The 19214-nt window shown below is 43.8% G+C and overlaps 1 pseudogene; it reads left to right on the top strand.

The window, feature by feature from the left end:
- Positions 1-12876: 12876 nt before the first annotated feature.
- On the top strand, positions 12877-13077 carry LOC139279161 (U2 spliceosomal RNA; annotated as a pseudogene).
- Positions 13078-19214: the final 6137 nt, after the last annotated feature.

Below are 19214 nucleotides of genomic sequence, written 5' to 3'. Positions count from 1 at the left end.
GAAGCAAGTCATCCTCGATACGAGGGACCTCCTATGATGATGATATACAAATGAGTGAGTGGGAGAGGTGTCATGTACAAATGTGTGAGTGATAGAGGCGTCATATACAAATGTGTGAGTGAGGGAGGTGTCTTGTACTAATGTGTGAGTGAGAGAGGTGGCTTGTACTAATGTGTGAGTGAGAGAGGTGGCTTGTACTAATGTGTGAGTGAGAGAGGTGTCATGTATAAATGTATGAGCAGGAATATTTTTATCTCAAGCAATATTGCAATGTAATTTATTAATTGTATCTTGAATTTAAATATATGATTGTCACACAAAAATGATGAAAATCATTATATGCAGATTTTTTTCAAAACTCATCCTATTCCATCCCCAGTCACAAATGGCGATTGCAGAATTGCAGTCTGTCACACCGTTCCTTCTAACTACTGGTAAGATTCACTGAAAATGGACAGAAACAAAGTATAAAATCTTTGCAAAATAACCATTCTTATTCATTGTATGAATTGAACTGTGTGGTGTTTGGGATAGGTTTTGAAAAATAAGCTATTTGGTTCATGGCCAGAGGTTTCACCCCCAAGATGAAGCACTGTACAACCACCACCAGTTGGTGATTTATCTTTTCTAAGCTAATACTTGCTGGCATGTAACCTCGATTAAATTTATTCTAGTGGGTTCGCATGATGAATTATGAAATCTATGTTGTTCCATAAAAACAAAATTTACCCTTTAAAGTAACTAACAGATCTGATTTACATCTGTGTTTTAACATTTTTTTCCGGGATGTGGGCATCGCTGCCAAGACCAGCATTTATTGCTCATCTCTAATTGCTCTTGAGAAGTAGTGGTGAGCTGCCTTCTTGAAGAAAGTGGAAAGGCCTTGGGGAGTCAGGAGTCAGGCTCACAGAATACCCAGCCTCTGACCTGCTCTTTATGTGGCTGGTCCAGTTAAATATCTGGTCAATGGTGACCCCCCAGGATGTTGATGGTGGGGGGTTCAGTGATGGTAATGCCATTGAATGTCAAGGGGCGGTGGTTCGGCTCTCGCTTGTTGGAGATGATCATTGACTGGTGTTTATGTGGTGTGTATGTAACTTGCCACTTATCAGCCCAAACCTGAATGCCATCCAGGACTTGCTGCATGCAGATATGGGCTACTTCATTTTCTGAGCAGTTGCGAATGGAGCTGAACACTGTACAATCATTAGCGAACATCCCCACTTCTGACCTTATGATGGAGGGAAGCTCATTGATGAAGCCTAGGACACTGCCCTGCGGAACACCTACAGCGATGTCCTGGAGCTGGGATGATTGACCTCCAACAACCACAACCATCATCCTTTGTGCCAGTGGAGAGTTTTCCTGCTGATTCCCATTGACTTAAATTAGGGACAGAGTGACTGAGCACTTGGACAAATGTGAACTGATCAAAGAGTCAGCATGGATTTGTAACGGATAAGTCTTGTCTAACTAACCTAGTTGAATTTTTTGAGGAAGTCTTAATGTGGTAGATGAGAGAGTGTCTATGGATGTTATTTATATGGAATTCCAAAAGGCATTTGACAAGGTTCCATGCAAGATACTGTCAGCAAAAATGAAAGGGAATGGAATTGGAGGCAACATATTGACATGCATAGGGAATTGGTTAGGAGGTAGAGGTAACCCTCTATTCCCTTCTCCCTCATATGCTTATCTAGCCTCCCTTTAAATCATCTATGCTATTTGCTTCAACCACTCCCTGTGTTAGCGAGTTCCACATTTTCACCACTCTCATGGTGAAGAGGTTTCTTCTGAATTCCCTATTTGATTTCTTGATGACTGTCTTGTATTGATGGTTTCTAGTTTTGCTCTTCCCCATGAGTGAAAACACTCTCTCTAAAGTTCTTCATTACATCTTTTCCAAAAGTACTGACTTAAGGAGAGTTGGAGATTGTGATATTTTCATTACGACATCACAAACACACAGACTACAAGATAGCTCTACAGGAACTTGTCATGTGAACGTGTCGCATGATCCTTTTATTGTATTTACATCAGCATTATCACAATAGGCCATTAGGTGGAGCAGTAGTCCAATTGGTGATGCTCTATTACACTTCTCCCTCCTTAATAAAGCAGTAATCATAACAAAATAATCATTATACATAATTTGCATGGTATACATAACAGAAGATATGATTTTACCATATTTACAAATCAGCCTTAACCACTTGTTTTTTGTTTCGAAGAGGATACCTTCGCTCTTGAACAGAACTTTCCAAACTTGATGTCAAACTTAGGCTCATCCTGAGGAGAGTTTTTCTCCGAGGCAACCCTTGATCTACGTTTTGACTCTCGACAACTTCAGACTGTTTGTCTGCCTGACTCAGACTCAGACTTAAATTTTGGCATTCTCTTGGACTTGTTTCTAGTACATCTGATGTAGCATTTGCTACTGGTATTCTACTTGTAACAAGACTATCTGACTCATCAGAAATAATCGAATCATTCCAACTTTCAACTCCTCCCACATCTGTAGGTAAAATATGATCAATGTGAACAAACCTAACCTGTCCATGATCAAACATCTTGACCAAATATGAGCGAGGACCACATATCTTCACTACTCGTTCTGGTAACCACTTTAACCATTTATGGTGATGGTTTTTCACTCTAACCTTCTGATTCAATTTCACACTTCTCTCTTACTCTATATCATGATTTTCTTTCTGTCTCAATTGTTTCTCTTCTACTGACTGTGCCAAGTTCGACTTTAACATCGAAAACCTGGTTCGTGGCTGTCGTTTGAGAAACAACTCTGTTGGTGTTCTACCAGTAGTTGTATGAGGAGTATTATGATAAGTAATCAGAAAATTTGCCAATTTGTGGTCCAGAGACAACTGCCGTTTCTTTGGATTTGGATCCAACATTTGCTTGATGAGGGCACGATTTACAATTTGTACTGTGCGCTCTGCTGCACCACTTGAAGCAGGGTGATATGGTGGAAATTTGGTATGTTTCACACTATTTCTGCTCATGAACTGTGCAAATTCTTCTGAACAAAATTGCAGCCCATTAACTGACACAATTTCTTCTGGGAGGCCATATGAAGAAAACAATCTTTGCAAATTGTCTAATGTTTTACTTGTTGTTATTTTCCGCATTAGAAACACCTCTACCCACTTCGAAAGGCTATCAATCACAATGAACAATTGTTATCCTTCAAGCTTAGCAACAACTACATGTAACCCTTGCCACACCCTGGGAGGCCGTTTCCATGTCTGTAATGGTGGTTTCTTGCTTACCGATTGACATGTTGTACACTGACTAATGATGTACTCTATATCTTTATCTAAGCCTGGCCACCATAAGTAACTGCGTGCAAAACTCTTGGTCAAACACATTCCCAGGTGCTGGTCATGAAGATCTCTTAATAATTTGGACCTGAACTTATTTGGAATAACTACTCTTACACCCACATGATACAATCATTATCGACTGATAATTCATTCCTATGAACGAAGTATGGATGAATATCTTTCTCTGATACCTGGTTTGGCCAGCCATTTGCTATGTGATCTAACTTTGACATTTGGTTGCTCTACCAATCTCTTCAGCTGTGACTGGCAGTTAGTTCATCAATGTATGAAAAATAGAACACTCCTTCCCTATTGGGTGTAACTTGCGATGGGGAAGACAACCTGGACATAGCATCAGCATTACCATTAGGTACAACAACAATGGGTGTAGCCCAATTACTTAGATCTACCTTAGAGATAATGCTCTCAGTTTCTAGTCTTTTGAATTCTTGCTCAACTTTCTCCTTGAGTGCATATGATACGGGGCGTGGCTTACAGTAAACTGGTCTAGCGTCCTTCTGTACTCTGACACTCACCTTGAAGCCTTAGATCAGACTGCCTGTTTCACAGATCACCTTTGGATACTATTTGATGATATCATCCTTCGATGCAAATCTCGTTTCAACACAAAAAATCTCATTCCAATCAAGCTTCAGTGAACCCAACCAATTTCAACCTGTTAAGGCAGGCTTGTCTCCTACCACTACAAAGAGAGGCAAGCTCTGAAACTGATCCTTGTATTTCACCGGTACTGTGATACGAACTACCACAGGTATTTGCTCTCATAAGTAGCCTTGCAGCTCTATCTTCAACTTCTCCAGTGAAAAATCAATCAACTTGCTGAGATATAGCAATTCTGGTACTACGCTCACGGATGCACCAGTGCCGATTTCCATGGGTATCCTGGTTCCTGCAATGTTTACTTGGATGACGATACTTCGCGAATTGTTGTTAGGTATCCTTGTGCTCCTGATGATGTGTATCTCCAAAACCTCCTCGTCCTGTTGCTCCTCTTCAATGCTATGTAGTCTCTACTTATAACATATAACTCTTCAGTCAGCATGCCCTCGCAAATTGCCCAGTTTTCTTGCACAGAGACACTCTGCCTTTACATATGGACAGCTTTGAGCAATGTGTTATCCCAGACACCAATAGCATGACTACAATACGCTGTTACCTTGGCTAGTTGCTGAGGCTTTGGGGCCCAACTGCCTTTTACAGTTAACCTGCAGGCGAATCACTTCGGTTGTCTGGCGACTGGAAATGGTGCAAAATTCGCGGGAGTATTGGTCAGCCATATCCATCGGCATAGCTGTCTGACAAGCTAAATGAAAAGTCAAGTTAGGGGTTGTCAACAATTTCCTTCTGATTGCTTCATTTTTCATCCCACAAACAAAGCAGTCACACAATGCTCGGTCCTGAAAGTTTCCAAAATTACAGTGAATGGATAGCTTTTTTAAAACTGCAATATACTCACTGATATCCTCATCAATGAATTGATTCCATATTGCAAAACAATAACTTTCAGCAATTTCCAGGAGCTCAGGATTGTGGTGCTGAATCTCCGTCAGTGGCATGCTCTTTGGCTTGACAGGAACAAGCACATTTTTCAGGGTTTCATACACCTCGGAGCCTGCTTCATTCAGGAAAATAGCCCGTTTTCTTTCTAACACCAGCCTTCTGGATTCTAAGTTCAGCCAAGTGTGCTTGGAATTTACCTTGGATTTTTAGCTGTGCTGCAAAACAAAAAACCTCTTAACTCTCCACGTTGTTTGACTGGATGACCCATCAACAAAAATTTCAGCTAGGGAACCCGATTATCCTATCTTAATCGCCAATGTGATATTTAACTTACGACATCACAAACATACAGACTACAAGATGGCTCTGCAGGAACTTGTCATGTGACCTTGTCACATGATCTTTTTATTGTATTTACATCAGTGTCCATATTAGTCCACTAGGTGGAGCAGTAGTCCACTAGTTGGGAGCTCTATTACAGAGAGGAATTGCAACATTTACATGTTGGACCAAGGTCACCACACCAATGCCCATCCCATGAATTAAGCTTTGCCAGAGCAGCCATTCAATGAGCCATATCTCTCGTACTTGGTAGTTTTCCCAATGTTACTCAGCATAGTCTCCAGAAATTAGAGTATGAGTAAAGGGGCTTGATGTTTTTGGGACGATAATGGCGGCGTGGCAGGACTGTTAGCGCCCAGGAACAGTTTGCGCCTCAGGAGGTAAGTTTGGGTAGCTGGGCCCTGAGTCAGGGGGCGCAGTGCAAAGGGAAGCATTGAACACCTCTCTTGGGCGTTAGCATGGGAAACTCCCGAGCTAAAGAGCCAGGCCGGGAGCCCTCCAAGAAGTGCCTGGAGGGGGCGGTGGGGGGCGAGGGGAGGGAGGGGTGTGTAATAAACCTAAAAAAAAAGTAGCACAAAAACATTCCCAAAACATTGTCCATGCCACCACAACACAAATCATTAAAAAAATTAAAAGAAAAAACAATTACACTTACCTTAGGAATCCATTACTTACCTCTTCGCTGTAGGGATTGTTGAACCGCCTGCTTTCCCAGGCGGTCTTTGCAAGCGTACGGGTCGGGACAAGAATCAAAACTCGTGCTGGTGTTGGAACCAGGGGCGTTGCACACTGGGTGCAGCTCTTCCGGGCGGTGCTGCTCAGCGCCAGCGCTAAACTGGACCCGAGGATCGCTGTGAGCCCCCGGAGGCGGACTGGCCCACCAAAATAGTTCACCTCCGCCATTGCTGCCGCTACGGGGCAAACAATGGAGCAGAGAAGATCCGAAAATATAGCCCAAGAAGTCTTACTACAATTATACAAGACATTGGTGAGGCCACACCTGGAGTACTGTGTACAGTTCTGGTCTCTTTAGCTGGGATGATAGGATTGCCCTATGAGGAAAGATTGAGTAGACTAGGCCTATATTTCCTGGCGTTTAGAAAAGTGAGAGGTGATCAAATTGAAACATATACAATTCTTAAGGGGTTTAACAGGGTTAATGCTGAGAATATGTTTCCCCTGGCGGAGGAATCTAGAATTTGTGGTCACATTCTCAGAATAAGGGGTCGACCATTTAGGACTGAGATGAGGAGAAATTTCTTCACTCAAAGGGTTGTGAATCTTGGGAATTCTCTACCCTAGAGGACTATGGATATTCAGTCATTGAGTATATTCAAGACAGAGGTTGATAAATTTTGCGTAATTAAGAGAAATGAGGATTGTGCGGGAAGGTGGAGTTGAGGTACAAGATCAGCCATGATCTTGTTGAATGGTAGAGCAGGCTCAAAGTGCCAAATGGCCTTCTGCTCCTATTTCTTTTGTTCTTATGTAAATTACTGAGAACTCAGTGCCAAGGTAATGAGATACCATTTTTCATCATTCGCCGATTACCCACTGGACACAATTAGAAAACCATTATGCATCATATCACAGTTAACACATCCTCTGAGTTTCCATTTCCCACAGCTTAATACTTAACACATTTTGCAAATTCAATCTTTTGAAATATGATATTTCTTAGAAATTTTAAATTTGCTATGTATCTAAACCATTGTCACTGTCACAGGCAACACATAAACATTAAAAAAGCATGCTAGTAAGGTTAGATTACAATTTAGTAGTTTATGTCAATTACACAATTCATATCACAAGGTGCCCATGGAAGGCTTCATGCGAACTGTATGGTCAGACTTCATGAGCATCTGGTTGCACAGTAGAGATTGAAATATGGAGAAGCAGTCAGAGACCTCCCCACCGATCCTTTGCATTCTGGATCTGTGGTTGGTGTTTTTTGCTTGGCTAAATAACAAGTACTCCTCAGTGTTAGAAAAGAACAATAAGCTTGTTTGGTTCCTAGGAGCACTTTAAAATCTACATGCAGCTTCTCATTTCAGGCTAGCTTCAATCAAATTCTTGATTGTGAAGTCTGCTGACATTAAATGGTAATTTATCGAGTATGGTAGCATAGTGGTTATGTTACTGGACATAATCCAGAGGCCTGGACTAAAGATCCAGAGACATGAGTTCAAATCCCACCACAACCGTTGGGAAATTTAAATTCCATTAAATAAATCTGGAGTAAAAATCTAGTATCAGTAATAGTGCCCATGAAACTACCAGGTTGTCATAAAACCCCAACAGGTTCACCAATATCCTTTAGGGAAGGAAACCTGCCGTCCTTACCCGGTCTGGCCTATACGTGACTCCAGACCTACAGTAATGTGCTTGACTCTTAACTGCCTTCTGAAATGGCCTAGCAAACCACTCAGCTACAAAAAAAGTCCAATTAGAATAAAATCAGACAGACCACCTGGAATTGGACTCGGTATTGGATGACAAAGGCACACCCAGCCTAGTCGACCTTGTCCTCCTCACTAACATCTGGGGACATGTGCCAAAATTGAGAGCTGTCCCACAGACTAGTTAAGCAACAATATAAACAGAAAATGCTGGAAATTTCAGCAGATCAGGCAGCATCTCTGGAAAGGAAGCAGAGTTAACGTTTCAGGTCGATGACCTTTCATCAGACATCAAGCCTGACATATACTCACAGAATCATACTTGCAGCTAACGTACCAGACTTCTCCATCACGATCCCTGGGTATGTCCTGTCCCTCTCGCAGTGTGGTATACAGTCAGAATGGTGTAGCCCAGGGAGTCCTCAACATTGACTCCGGAACCCATGAAGTCTCTTGGCATCAGGTCAAACATGGAAACCTCCTGCTGATTACCACTTTGCATCAGCTGATGAATCAGTACTCCTTCATGTTAAACACCTTTTGGAAGAAACACTGAGTGTAGTATCATGTATTCAACTATCATTGTAACCCATGTATAAGCTGACCTAAGTTGTACACCTTGAGAACATTGACCACAAGGGGGTGAACTTGTGGGAGTTACTCCTAACCTGGACTTTCAGGTTTAAAAGGGGAAGCTCCATCCACCTTCATCACTTGAGGTCTTGGTAATAAAGGTAACTGGTCACAGAGTGACCTTCTCTCAAGTATGGGCCTCGTGTGTATTTATACCACCTATGACTACACAATTCGGCCGGGCACTGAAAACTGCGCCGATGCACTCAGCAGGCTCCCACTAACTATTACTGACGGGGCAACTGAGCATGATGCTGAGATGGTCATGGCTGTTGAAGCTTTCGAAAGCGAAGGCTCATCTGTGACAGCCCGTCAGATTAAAGTCTGGACAAATAAAGACCTGCTACTGTCTTTAGTTAAGAAATGTGTCCTGAATGGGAACTGGGCAGCCACGTACGGGGCATGCTCTGAGGAATTTAAACCATTTCATAGGCGCAAGGATGAACTCTCGATTCAGGCCGATTGCCTACTGTGGGGAAACTGAGTAGTCAAGCCCCAGAAGGGCAGAGAGGTGTTTATCAGAGAACTTCACAATGAGCACCTGGGCATTGTCATGATGAAGGCAATTGCCAGGTCACACGTTTGGTGGCCAGGGATAGATGCAGACCTGGAACTTTGTGTTCGCAGGTGCAACACGTGTGCTCAGCTGGGCAACACACCCAGGGAAGCCCCCCTTAGCCCCTGGTCCTGGCCCGCTAAGCCATGGTCACGTATCCATGTGGACTACCCAGGTCCTTTCATGGGAAAAATGTTTTTGGTTGTAGTAGACGCCTACTCCAAATGGATTGAGTGTGCCATTTTAGATTCAAGCACAGCCTCTGCCACGGTAGAAAGTCTACGGGCAATGTTCGCTGCCCATGGTCTACCGGATGTCTTGGTCAGCGACAATGGCCCATGCTTCACAAGCACTGAATTCCAGGACTTCATGGCAGGCAATGGAATCAACCATGTCAGAACGGCACCGTTCAAGCCGGCCTCAAACGGCCAGGCGGAACGAGCAGTGCAGATAATCAAACAGGGGATGCTCAGAATCCAAGGGGGTTCCCTACAAAGCCACTTATCATGCCTCCTGTTGGCCAATAGATCCCGACCACACTCACTCACAGGGGTTCCACCCGCAGAGCTGCTAATGAAAAGGACGCTCAAAACCAGGTTATCCCTTGTACACCTCAGTATGAAAGAAATCGTTGAGAGCAGGCGTCAGTCACAATGTGACTACCATGACAGGAATGCGAGAGCACGATGTATTGATGTCAATTACCCTGTTTTTGTCCTTAATTACGCTGCAGGGCCAAAATGGCTTGTAGGCACTGTGATTGCCAAAGAGGGGAACAGGGTTTTGGTAGTTAAACTTACCAATGGACAAATCTGCTGCAAACACGTGGATCAAACTAAAAGGAGGTTCAGCAACCCCATAGAAGAAGCAGAGGAAGAACACAACGTAGAGTTTACTTCACCACAGGTGACTGAACACCAGAACCAAGTGGAGGAGAGCCCAGTCACTGTGGGCAGTCCGGACAGGCCTGAGGCACCGCAAACAGCAGACACTCAGGCCAGTGCCCAACAACCGGAGCCCCAACTCAGGCGCTCTACAAGGGAGCGTAAACCACCAGAGAGACTTAACCTGTGATCCCAATAAGACTTTGGGGGGGAGGTGATGTCATGCATTCAACTATCATTGTAACCCATGTATAAGCTGACCTAAGTTGTACACCTTGAGAACATTGACCACAAGGGGGTGAACTTGTTGGAGACACTCCTAAACTGGACTTTCAGGTATAAAAGGGGAAGCTCCAGCCACCTTCATGACTTGAGGTCTTGGTAATAAAGGTAACTGGTCACAGAGTGACCTTCTCTCAAGTATGGGCCTCGTGTGCATTTATACTGTATAGTAAGGACGTATCAAGTAGCAGAGAATGTACTCTGGGTGGGGGACTTCAATGTCCATCACCAAGAGGACTCGATAGCAACACGACTAACCAAGGTGGCCGAGTCCTAAAGTATATAGCTGCCAGACTGGGATGGCAGCAGGCGGTGAGAAAACCACCCCAAGGGAAAAACACAATCTACCTATCACAGATGCATCTGTCCATTACTGCGCTGGTAGGAGTGACCAACACACAGTGCTTGTGGAGACAAGTCCAGTCTTCACACTGAGGACACCTTCCATCATGTTGGATGGCACTACCAAAGTGGTAAATGGAATAGATTCATAACAAATATAGCAGCTCAAAGCTGTGGGCCATCATTAGTAGCAGAATTGTATTCCACTACAATCTGTAACCTCGAGGCTCGGCATATCCCTCACTCTACCATTACCATCAAACTAGGTGATCAACCCTGGTTCAATGGATAGCATGCCAGGAGCAGCACCACGCGAACCTAAAAATGAAGTGTCAACCTGGTGAAGCTACAGCACAGGACTACATAAACAGCAGAAGCAGCATGCTATAGACAGCTATGCGATCCCACAACCAATAAACCAGATCAAAGCTCTGCAGTCCTGCCACATCCAGTTGTAAATGGCAGTGGACAATTAAACAACTAATGAGAGGAGGAGGCTCCATGAATATCCCCATCCTCAACAGTAGTGAAGCCCAGCACATGAGTGCAAAAGACAATGCTGAAGCATTCGCAACCATCTTCAGCCAGAAGTGCCAAGTGGATGATCCATCTCGGCCTTCTCCTGAGGTCCCCACTGTCACAGATACAGGTTTTCAGCTAATTTTGTTCACTCCACATGATATCAAGAAATGGCTGAGTGCACTGGATACAACAAATGCTTTGGGCCCCAACAACATCCCGGATGCAGTGCTGAAGACTTGTGCTCCAGAACTAGCTGCTCCTCTAGCCAAGGTGTTCCAGTACAGCTACAAGACTGGCATCTTCCCGACAATGTGGAAAACTGCCCAGGTATGTCCAGTCCACAAAAAGCAGGACAAATCCAATCTGACCAATTTCCATCTCATCAGCCTACTCTCAATCATCAGCAAAGTGATGGAAGGGGTCGTCGACAGGGCTATAAAGCAGCACTTACTCACCAATATCCTGCTAACCAATGCCTATTTTGGTTCTGCCAGGACCATTCGGCTCCAGACCTCATTACAGCCTTGATTCAAACATGAACAAAAGAGCTGAATTCCAGAGGTGAGGTGAGAGTGACATCAAGGCAGCATTTGACCAAGTGTGGCATCAAGAAGCCCTAACAACAATAATGACTTGTATTTATATAGCGCTTTTAATGTAGTAAAACGTCCCAAAGCATTTTCACGAGTGTTTTAAGACAAAACAGATAAATTTGACACTGAGCCACATAAGAAGAAATTATGGCAGATGACCAAAAACTTGGTCAAAGAGGTAGGTTTTAAGGAGCATCTTAAAAGAGGAAAGAGAGGTAGAGATGCTGTGAGGTTTAGGGAGGGAGTTCCTGAGCTTGGGGCCTAGGCAGCTGAAGGCACAGCCACCAATGGTGGAGCAGTTATAATCAGGAATGCTCAAGAGGGCAGAATTTGAGGAGCACAGACATCTCGGGGGGTTGTGAGGCTGAAGGAGATTACAGAGATAGGGATGGGCGAGTCCATGGAGGGCAAAATTGAAGTCAATGGGGATCAGGGGGAAAAACTCTTCACTGGCTGGAGTCATACTTAACACAAAGGAAGATGTTTGTGGTTATTGTCGTCCAATCTCAGCCCCAGGACATCGCTTTAGAAGTTCTTTAGGGCAGTATCCTAGGCCTAACCATCTTCAGCTGCTTCATCAATGACCTTTCCTCCATCATAAGGTCATAAGTGGGGCTGTTCATTGATGATTGCACAGTGTTCTGTTCCATTTGTAATTTCTCAGATAATGAAGCAGTCCGTGCCTACATGCAGCAAGATCTGGACAACATTCAGGCTTGGGCTGCTAAGTGGCAAGTAACTTTCGCACCAAACAATTGCGAGGCAATGACTATCTCCAACAAGAGAGAGTCTAGACACCTCTCCTTGACATGCAATGGCGTTACCACCATTGAATTCTCCCACCACCAACATTCTGGGGTGGGGGGGGGGGGTGGGGGTCACCATTGACCAGAAACTTAACTGGATCAGCCACATAAATACTGTTGCAACAAGAGCAGGACAGAGGCTGGGTATTCTGTAGCGAGTGGCTCACCTTCTGACTCTCCAAACCGTTCCACAACGTCCAAGGCACAAGTCAGGAGTGTGATGGAATACTCTCCACTTGCCTGGATGAGTGCAGCTCCAATGACACTCAGGAAGTTTGACACCATTCTGGACAAAGCAGCTTAATCGGCACCCCATCCATCAACTTATCACATTCTATCAATTCACGCCCTCCCTCTACAAGATGCACTGCAGCAATCCGGCAAAGCTTCTTCAACAGAACCTCCCAAACCCGTGACCTCTACCACCTAGAAGGACAAGGGCAGCAGATGCATGGGAACACCATCATCTCCAAGTTCCTTTACACACACTATCCTGACTTAAACATATAATCACTGATCCTTCAGCGACACTGTGTCAAAATCCTGGAACTCCCTCCCGAACAGCACTGTGGGAGCACATTCACCACAAGAACTGCAGCGGTTCAAGGAGGAGGCTCACCATCACGTTCTCAAGGGCAACTAGGGATAGGCAATAAATGCTGGTCTCGCCAGCCTTTTGGCTAAGATCATGCGTAACTGACCTGACCAGCCACCATGACCTCCGGGTGGTTTCTCCCTGGTCAGGAAGGTATATGCTTGCTTTTTTGGAAACAGGAGGTGTGTGGGGTGGCTTGACCCATCCACCTCCATGGCACGAACCTGGTATTGCAGTACTTCCAGGAAAGGTGCAGTGGCTCTAGGCCTTTTGGCTAAGAGCATTGGCGCAGAGTGATCCTTGGCATGTGCAAGGTGACCTCTGGCGTTTGTGATTTGACAAAGAATTGGAACGATTGGCTACGAATTTATTAAAAAAAAATAAAAAAAAATAAATGCTGGTCTCGCCAGCGATGCCCACATTCCACGTATGAATAAAAAAACTGATATATTTTTTGAAATACAAGGCATCCTTAATATTTTGTTCCTCTAATATATTATTTTATGCTCCATGGTATGACAAACACATCAATACAACTCACTACCACTGCTTCTGATATTGCGTGAGCCATTTATGGCTCTGCTTCCAAAGCCTTATTAAGAATTTCTCGTGTATTTTAAGCAGACATGTTAAAAATCAGGGTATTACTGAATGTTTTATGTAGAAGAATGTAATCTGTTGCTAAGGATTTCAACACTCAGGTGGTAAATATATCAGGAGCTCATTTGAAATTCTAATTAACGTTGCCATGTGAGTTAATTATCTCATTCATTCTTCAGCTTATTTCTCAAGATCCTAACTAGCACTATTAAAAAATCTTAAAGCAAAGTTAATATGAGATCAACGAGCAAAAAAATGCAAATCGACATTTCATGTGTTGACTATTAGCTGAATCTCAGGCAATGTTTTATCCCCTGGTCACATATACAATTCTAAATATGAATGATTGACCTTTAAATGTATACATATTATTGTCATGGTTATTTTTAATTTTACTTCTACAACTTAGCAATATACAGTATGTTTAAAATGCATTATTGAAGATGAAATGCATTCTTCAACTTGTGATATGAGCCTAAAAATGATTGGCTATATTAGTGAACAAACACTTAACACGTTCATGTGGCATTCCCTTGTCTGCTATTTTAATGTGGGCATTGACCTGCTTCTCTTTAAATGGGTTAATGCCTCCGCCACAATAATGCACAGAGGAATGTCATATGAATGTATTAAGCATCCGTCTGCTAATATCCCAACATGTTAAGCATTGTTGTGCTAATATCGAGCATTACACTGTCCATCTGCTAATATTGTAGTGTGTTAAGCATTTATTTTCTAATAGCCCAATGCATTAAATGTTCATCTGCTAATATAACAAACAGTAATTTCTAGGCCATAGCAACAATGTTTGAATGTTTCTATTTCAAGTTACATGCACCCCACAAGGTGGCAGCAAAGAAATCTTTGGTTTGAAAACATAACCGAGTTTTATTGTCACCAGTTTTTGACTTGGGAAGAAGCAGTTAAGGGATATATTGCCACACTTCCTCATCCATAGAATCAAATCCATAGAATATACAACACAGAGGTAGAGGAATGAGAGGTGATCTTATTGCAAGCTATAAGGTTCTGAGGGGTAGATGCAGAGAGGATGTTTCCCCTCGTGGGGGAATCTAGAATTAGGGGGCATAGTTTTAGAATAAGGGGTCGCCCATTTAAAACGGAAATGAGGAGGAATTTCTTCTCTCAGAGGGTTGTGAATCTTTGGAATTCTCTTCCCCAGAGAGCTGTGGAGGTTGGGTCATTGAATATATTTAAGGTGGAGATAGACAGATTTTGAGCGATAAGGGAGTTAAGGGTTATGGAGAGCGGGCTGGGAAGTGGAGTTTAGGCCAAGATCAGATCAGCCATTTGGCTCAATTAGTCTGTGCTGGTATTTATACTCCACATGAGTCTCCCCCAATTCTATTTACCTCATCTCAGCTGTTCAGCATATCTTTCTGTTTCCTTTTCTCATAAGTACTGGTCTAGTTTCCTTTTGAAAGTATCTGATAAAGAATTCAAGCTCTGCAGCCTGGCTGCAGTTTTGAAAATTCACAGACCCCAAGTCAAAGCTGCTACATGCAACTCAGCATGTTGCATAAAGTCATCAATCAACTTGACATTTTAGGACCTTTGGGTAGCGAGCCAATTAAAAGGTTAACAGACTATCAATTGAGCCAATAAGGTCAAATTGAACCAGGTATAAGTACAGCCATTTTGGCCATGTGGTCTCAGAAGGACAAAGGCCTGGTTTAAAGCCAGAAGCTTGTTGCTGCTGCCAGAATAAAGTTATATTAAAACTACAACTGGAGTTCGTATTTCATTGGAAACTAAGAGATCTAACAATTTTGGCATCACGAACGCGATCGCTGAGGAAAGAAACTGAATTTTGGACATCGGACCTACATACTGAGGTAAGGACTCCTCTTTATAAAAGTCCTCGGTCAAAAGTCTAAATTCGCCTCTCCTTCGACGTGATTCCGAAAGCCTCCGGTTTGCGAACCCTCCGGTTGGTAGTCGGCTCGAGGTCCCATAGACGTCTAACTTCGGCGGTGTGTTAGTTAATTAATCACCGACCTACTGATCGACTGGAAAGCCTACAACTCGAGACCCCAGTAAAGAAATCAGTATTATGGCAGCAGGAGATAAGAGCAAAGAATTGCCTACAACTGTTAGGCGGGCAGACACCACCTGAGGTTTCGATAGATGAAATTCTCGAACAGTTGAAAGAATACATAGAGCAACAATTCAACTTATTTAAAACCTGTATTAAGATCGAACAAAAGTACGGAACCTCCAAAGGACAATGGTCCTTGGACGAGATTAAAAGGGTCTGGGGAAAAACAACCCGTATGAAAAATAAAGAGCGAACTAGATGGTCCCTAGCCTTTATGGGACAGATCTGAAAGCGGAATGAAATTATAATGCGTTCCCAACATGATCGAGAACTGACCAGTACAAAGGACTAATTGCAAACTGTTTGTGCACAGCTGCGACAGAAAAGACTTGAACTTGAAAAATCGGAAGCGGAAGTTAAAGATCTTAAAGGTGAAATTAAAGAATGGAAAAAATCATTAGGTCAAGAGACAGTAATAGGAAAAGGAAAATGTATCGGTCAATTCCCAGGGTACCCATGTTTGGATAAATTAAAAGCGCAAACCCGAAGACACGACCAAGGAATAAATGCGGATTCTGAATCCTCCGACGATACAGGGTCGGAGGATGAAGAATTAGGGGTGCGCTTTGCCCCATTTAAAAAAAGACAACTTGTAGTCAAATCAGAAGAGACTGCGGATGAGGGCGGAACCAAAAAAACGAGGAAAAGGGTGTATGCAGAATACTTAGTTCATGATCCGGCAGACCCAGAGAAAATTGATAAATGGTCCAAGGAATTGCCCAATCCAAAGAAAGGGGGAGTAAAAATGTGGGACCAATTGGACCGCTTAAGAAATATATATGAACTTCATCCCTGGGACGGAGTGCAAATTTTGACCATAATGGTGCCAAAAACACAAGGAAGAAAATTGCACGACAAGGTAGAAGAAGCTTTGGGGCAGGATGAGCAAGAATTAAACGCAGGATGGGAGGCGATTAAACACTGGCTGCAAGCCTTCAGTCCAGCTAAGACAGACTAGGGAAAAATTGCAGCCTGCCAACAGAAAGGAACAGAGGAGGTCCTGGAGTATGACGAGCGGTTTAGATGCACGTGGCTAGAACATTCGGGTATGAATGATACGGATGAGGAAATGGATGAACAAGTGTTTGGACCCCTGAAAGCAGCTTTCGTGGCAGGTCTAAAGCCAGAAATGTCCAAAATGCTTAAGGTAGTGTTACCGGACTGGGAAGGTAGAGGAACTACCTTTGCAGTATTGGTGGATCGATGAAACCAATTAGATCGGGATATGGGAGCTAAAGTCTGAGCTGTACAGGCTATGGGATGGAAATCCCAGGATTCCGATAAACAGTCATTAGGAAAATTACCCGGAAAATGTCATTATTGTGGGAAAGGTGGTCACTGGGCCAAGACGTGCAGGGCAAAACAGCAAGGTCGTGGCCGGGAAAGAGGACGCAGCCAGGGATACAATTCAGCCAACAAACCAGGCTTGTCACAAGATAACGACCTCATAGAAGCATTTAAGCGACTGACAATACAACAACAGAAGGAGTTACTTGGGATAGCAAAAAACGATTAGAGCCCACCCTGGCCCCCCTCCTCGCACTAATACAACAAAGGGGAGATGGGCTATATATAACTGTGAGGGTGGGCGATAAAGATGTGAACTGTCTTTTAGACACAGGGGCGGAATTAACATGCTTACCACCACAATATGGAGACTTTTTGTCGTTGGATGGTAGGGCATGTACAGCCTATGGAGTTAGGGGCCATAAAATGGAAATTAAAAGGACAACACCGGTACTTATAGGGCTGGGTCCACATGAACTAACCACGCCAGTCTGGATAGGCCCAGTAGATCAACCCCTTTTGGGAATGGACGTTCTAATCCAAATAGATTCATCATTGCATTTCGAGAATGGTCAGGTGACATGGTCAATTAGAACTTTGAAGAAAGAAGAATTGAAGGAACACCCGATATGGGCTAAAGATAAGAACGATTGTGGCCTACTCCAGATGGAGCCTGCATCATTTACCGGGACCAAGCCTCCATGCACTAAACAGTACCCCATCAGTCCAACTGCCATCGCGGGAATCTTACCGGTTATTCAACAATTGGAGAAACAAGGGGTGCTTATTAAAATGCATAGCTCCTCCAATAGCCCCGTGTGGCCGGTACAGAAATCTAATGAGACTTGGCGTTTAACTGTCGATTATAGGAAAGCTAACCAGTGTATTGATCAAAAAGCTCCTTTGGTCGCAGATCCCTCCACCATTTTTAATGCCCCCAAACCGGAACATAAATATTTCTCGGTTGTAGATATGGCCAACGGATTTTGGTCGGTGCCTCTGGCACCGGAGGTTCAACAGTGGTTTGCTTTCATTGTCCAAGGACAACAGTATTCTTGGACCCGGCTACCGCAGGGTTTCCACAACAGCCCTACGGTATTCCACATGGCTTTACAAAGCCATTTGCAAGAATTACCTCCCCTGTCATCCACAGTCATCCAATATGTAGACGATATCCTGCTAGCTTCAAACACGGAAGAACAGCATGAACAAGATTTACGAGCTTTGTTGGACCACCTTTGGCTGAAAGGACATAAAGCCAGCATCGACAAAGCACAAATCCCAAGAAGAGGTTGTATACTTGGGACAAAAGATTTCATAAGGAAAGAGAGAACTTACCCAGGATAGAACTGCAGCCATTCAGGCTGCTAAAAACCCACCACTATTCAGGAACTAAGGTCTTTTTTGGGATTGTATAACTTTAACAGAAATTGGATTGACTCCTTCACACAGCTTGCTCAGCCACTGAATGATATCTTAAAGGGGAAACGTGCCTCTAAAGAAGCCATCACCCTCACTAAGGAACAGCAAGAGGCCTTCCTGAGTTTGAAAAAGGCTTTGTGTTCGTCACCGGCTCTGGGAATCCCCGACAGTGGTAAGCCATTTACCCTGTTTGTCCATGAAGGATACATGATAGCTATACTGACACAAGAACATGGGGATTGACAAAGACCTATTGGCTATTATTCAGCAAAACTGGATGCAGTAGCCCTCGGATGGGGAAGTTGCCTAAGGGCCATGGAAGCTACATATCGAGCGGTAATGATCACTGCGGGTCTAGTCCTCGACCAAAAGCTGATTGTCAAGTGTCCCCACACCGTATACGCTTTGCTGTCTATGAATAGAATGTCTCAGGTGACGGCAGCTAGATGGACCCACTAGACAGCAGTTTTGGAAGCTGCTCTCCATATTGTCCGGGCCAGCCCGGTTAATCCCGCAACTATGCTCCCGATGTCAGAATCGAGGGAGCAAGAGGGGGGAGAATGTGAAGAGCATGACTGCGTGGAGATTTTAAAAGAAACAGAAGAAGCAGCCTTAGCAGCAGAGGAGCCTCTGCACAACCCAGACCTCATCCTGTTTACAGATGGTTTCTCCTTTATTGACAATGGTACCAGAAAAGCAGGATGGGCAGTTACAACCTTATATGAGGTAGTGGCAAAAGGATGTTTACCCTCAGGAACGTCAGCAAAACAGACCGAGTTACGGGCCCTGTCAGAAGCATGTCGAATAGCAGAAGGACAGACAGCTAATGTCTACACAGATTCACGTTATGCTTTTGGAGTCGCTCACGACTTTGGTCTGTTATGGCGGAAAAGAGGATTCCTCACTGCTGCTGTTACACCTATCCGAAATGGAAAAGAAGTTCAAGACTTACTAGAGGCCATACAATTAC

The sequence above is a fragment of the Pristiophorus japonicus genome, chromosome 13 (genome assembly GCF_044704955.1).
Source record: "Pristiophorus japonicus isolate sPriJap1 chromosome 13, sPriJap1.hap1, whole genome shotgun sequence".
NCBI classification, from domain to species: Eukaryota; Metazoa; Chordata; class Chondrichthyes; family Pristiophoridae; genus Pristiophorus; species Pristiophorus japonicus.
Note: the sequence above shows the minus strand (reverse complement) of the source record. Positions and strands in the feature narration are given on the sequence as shown.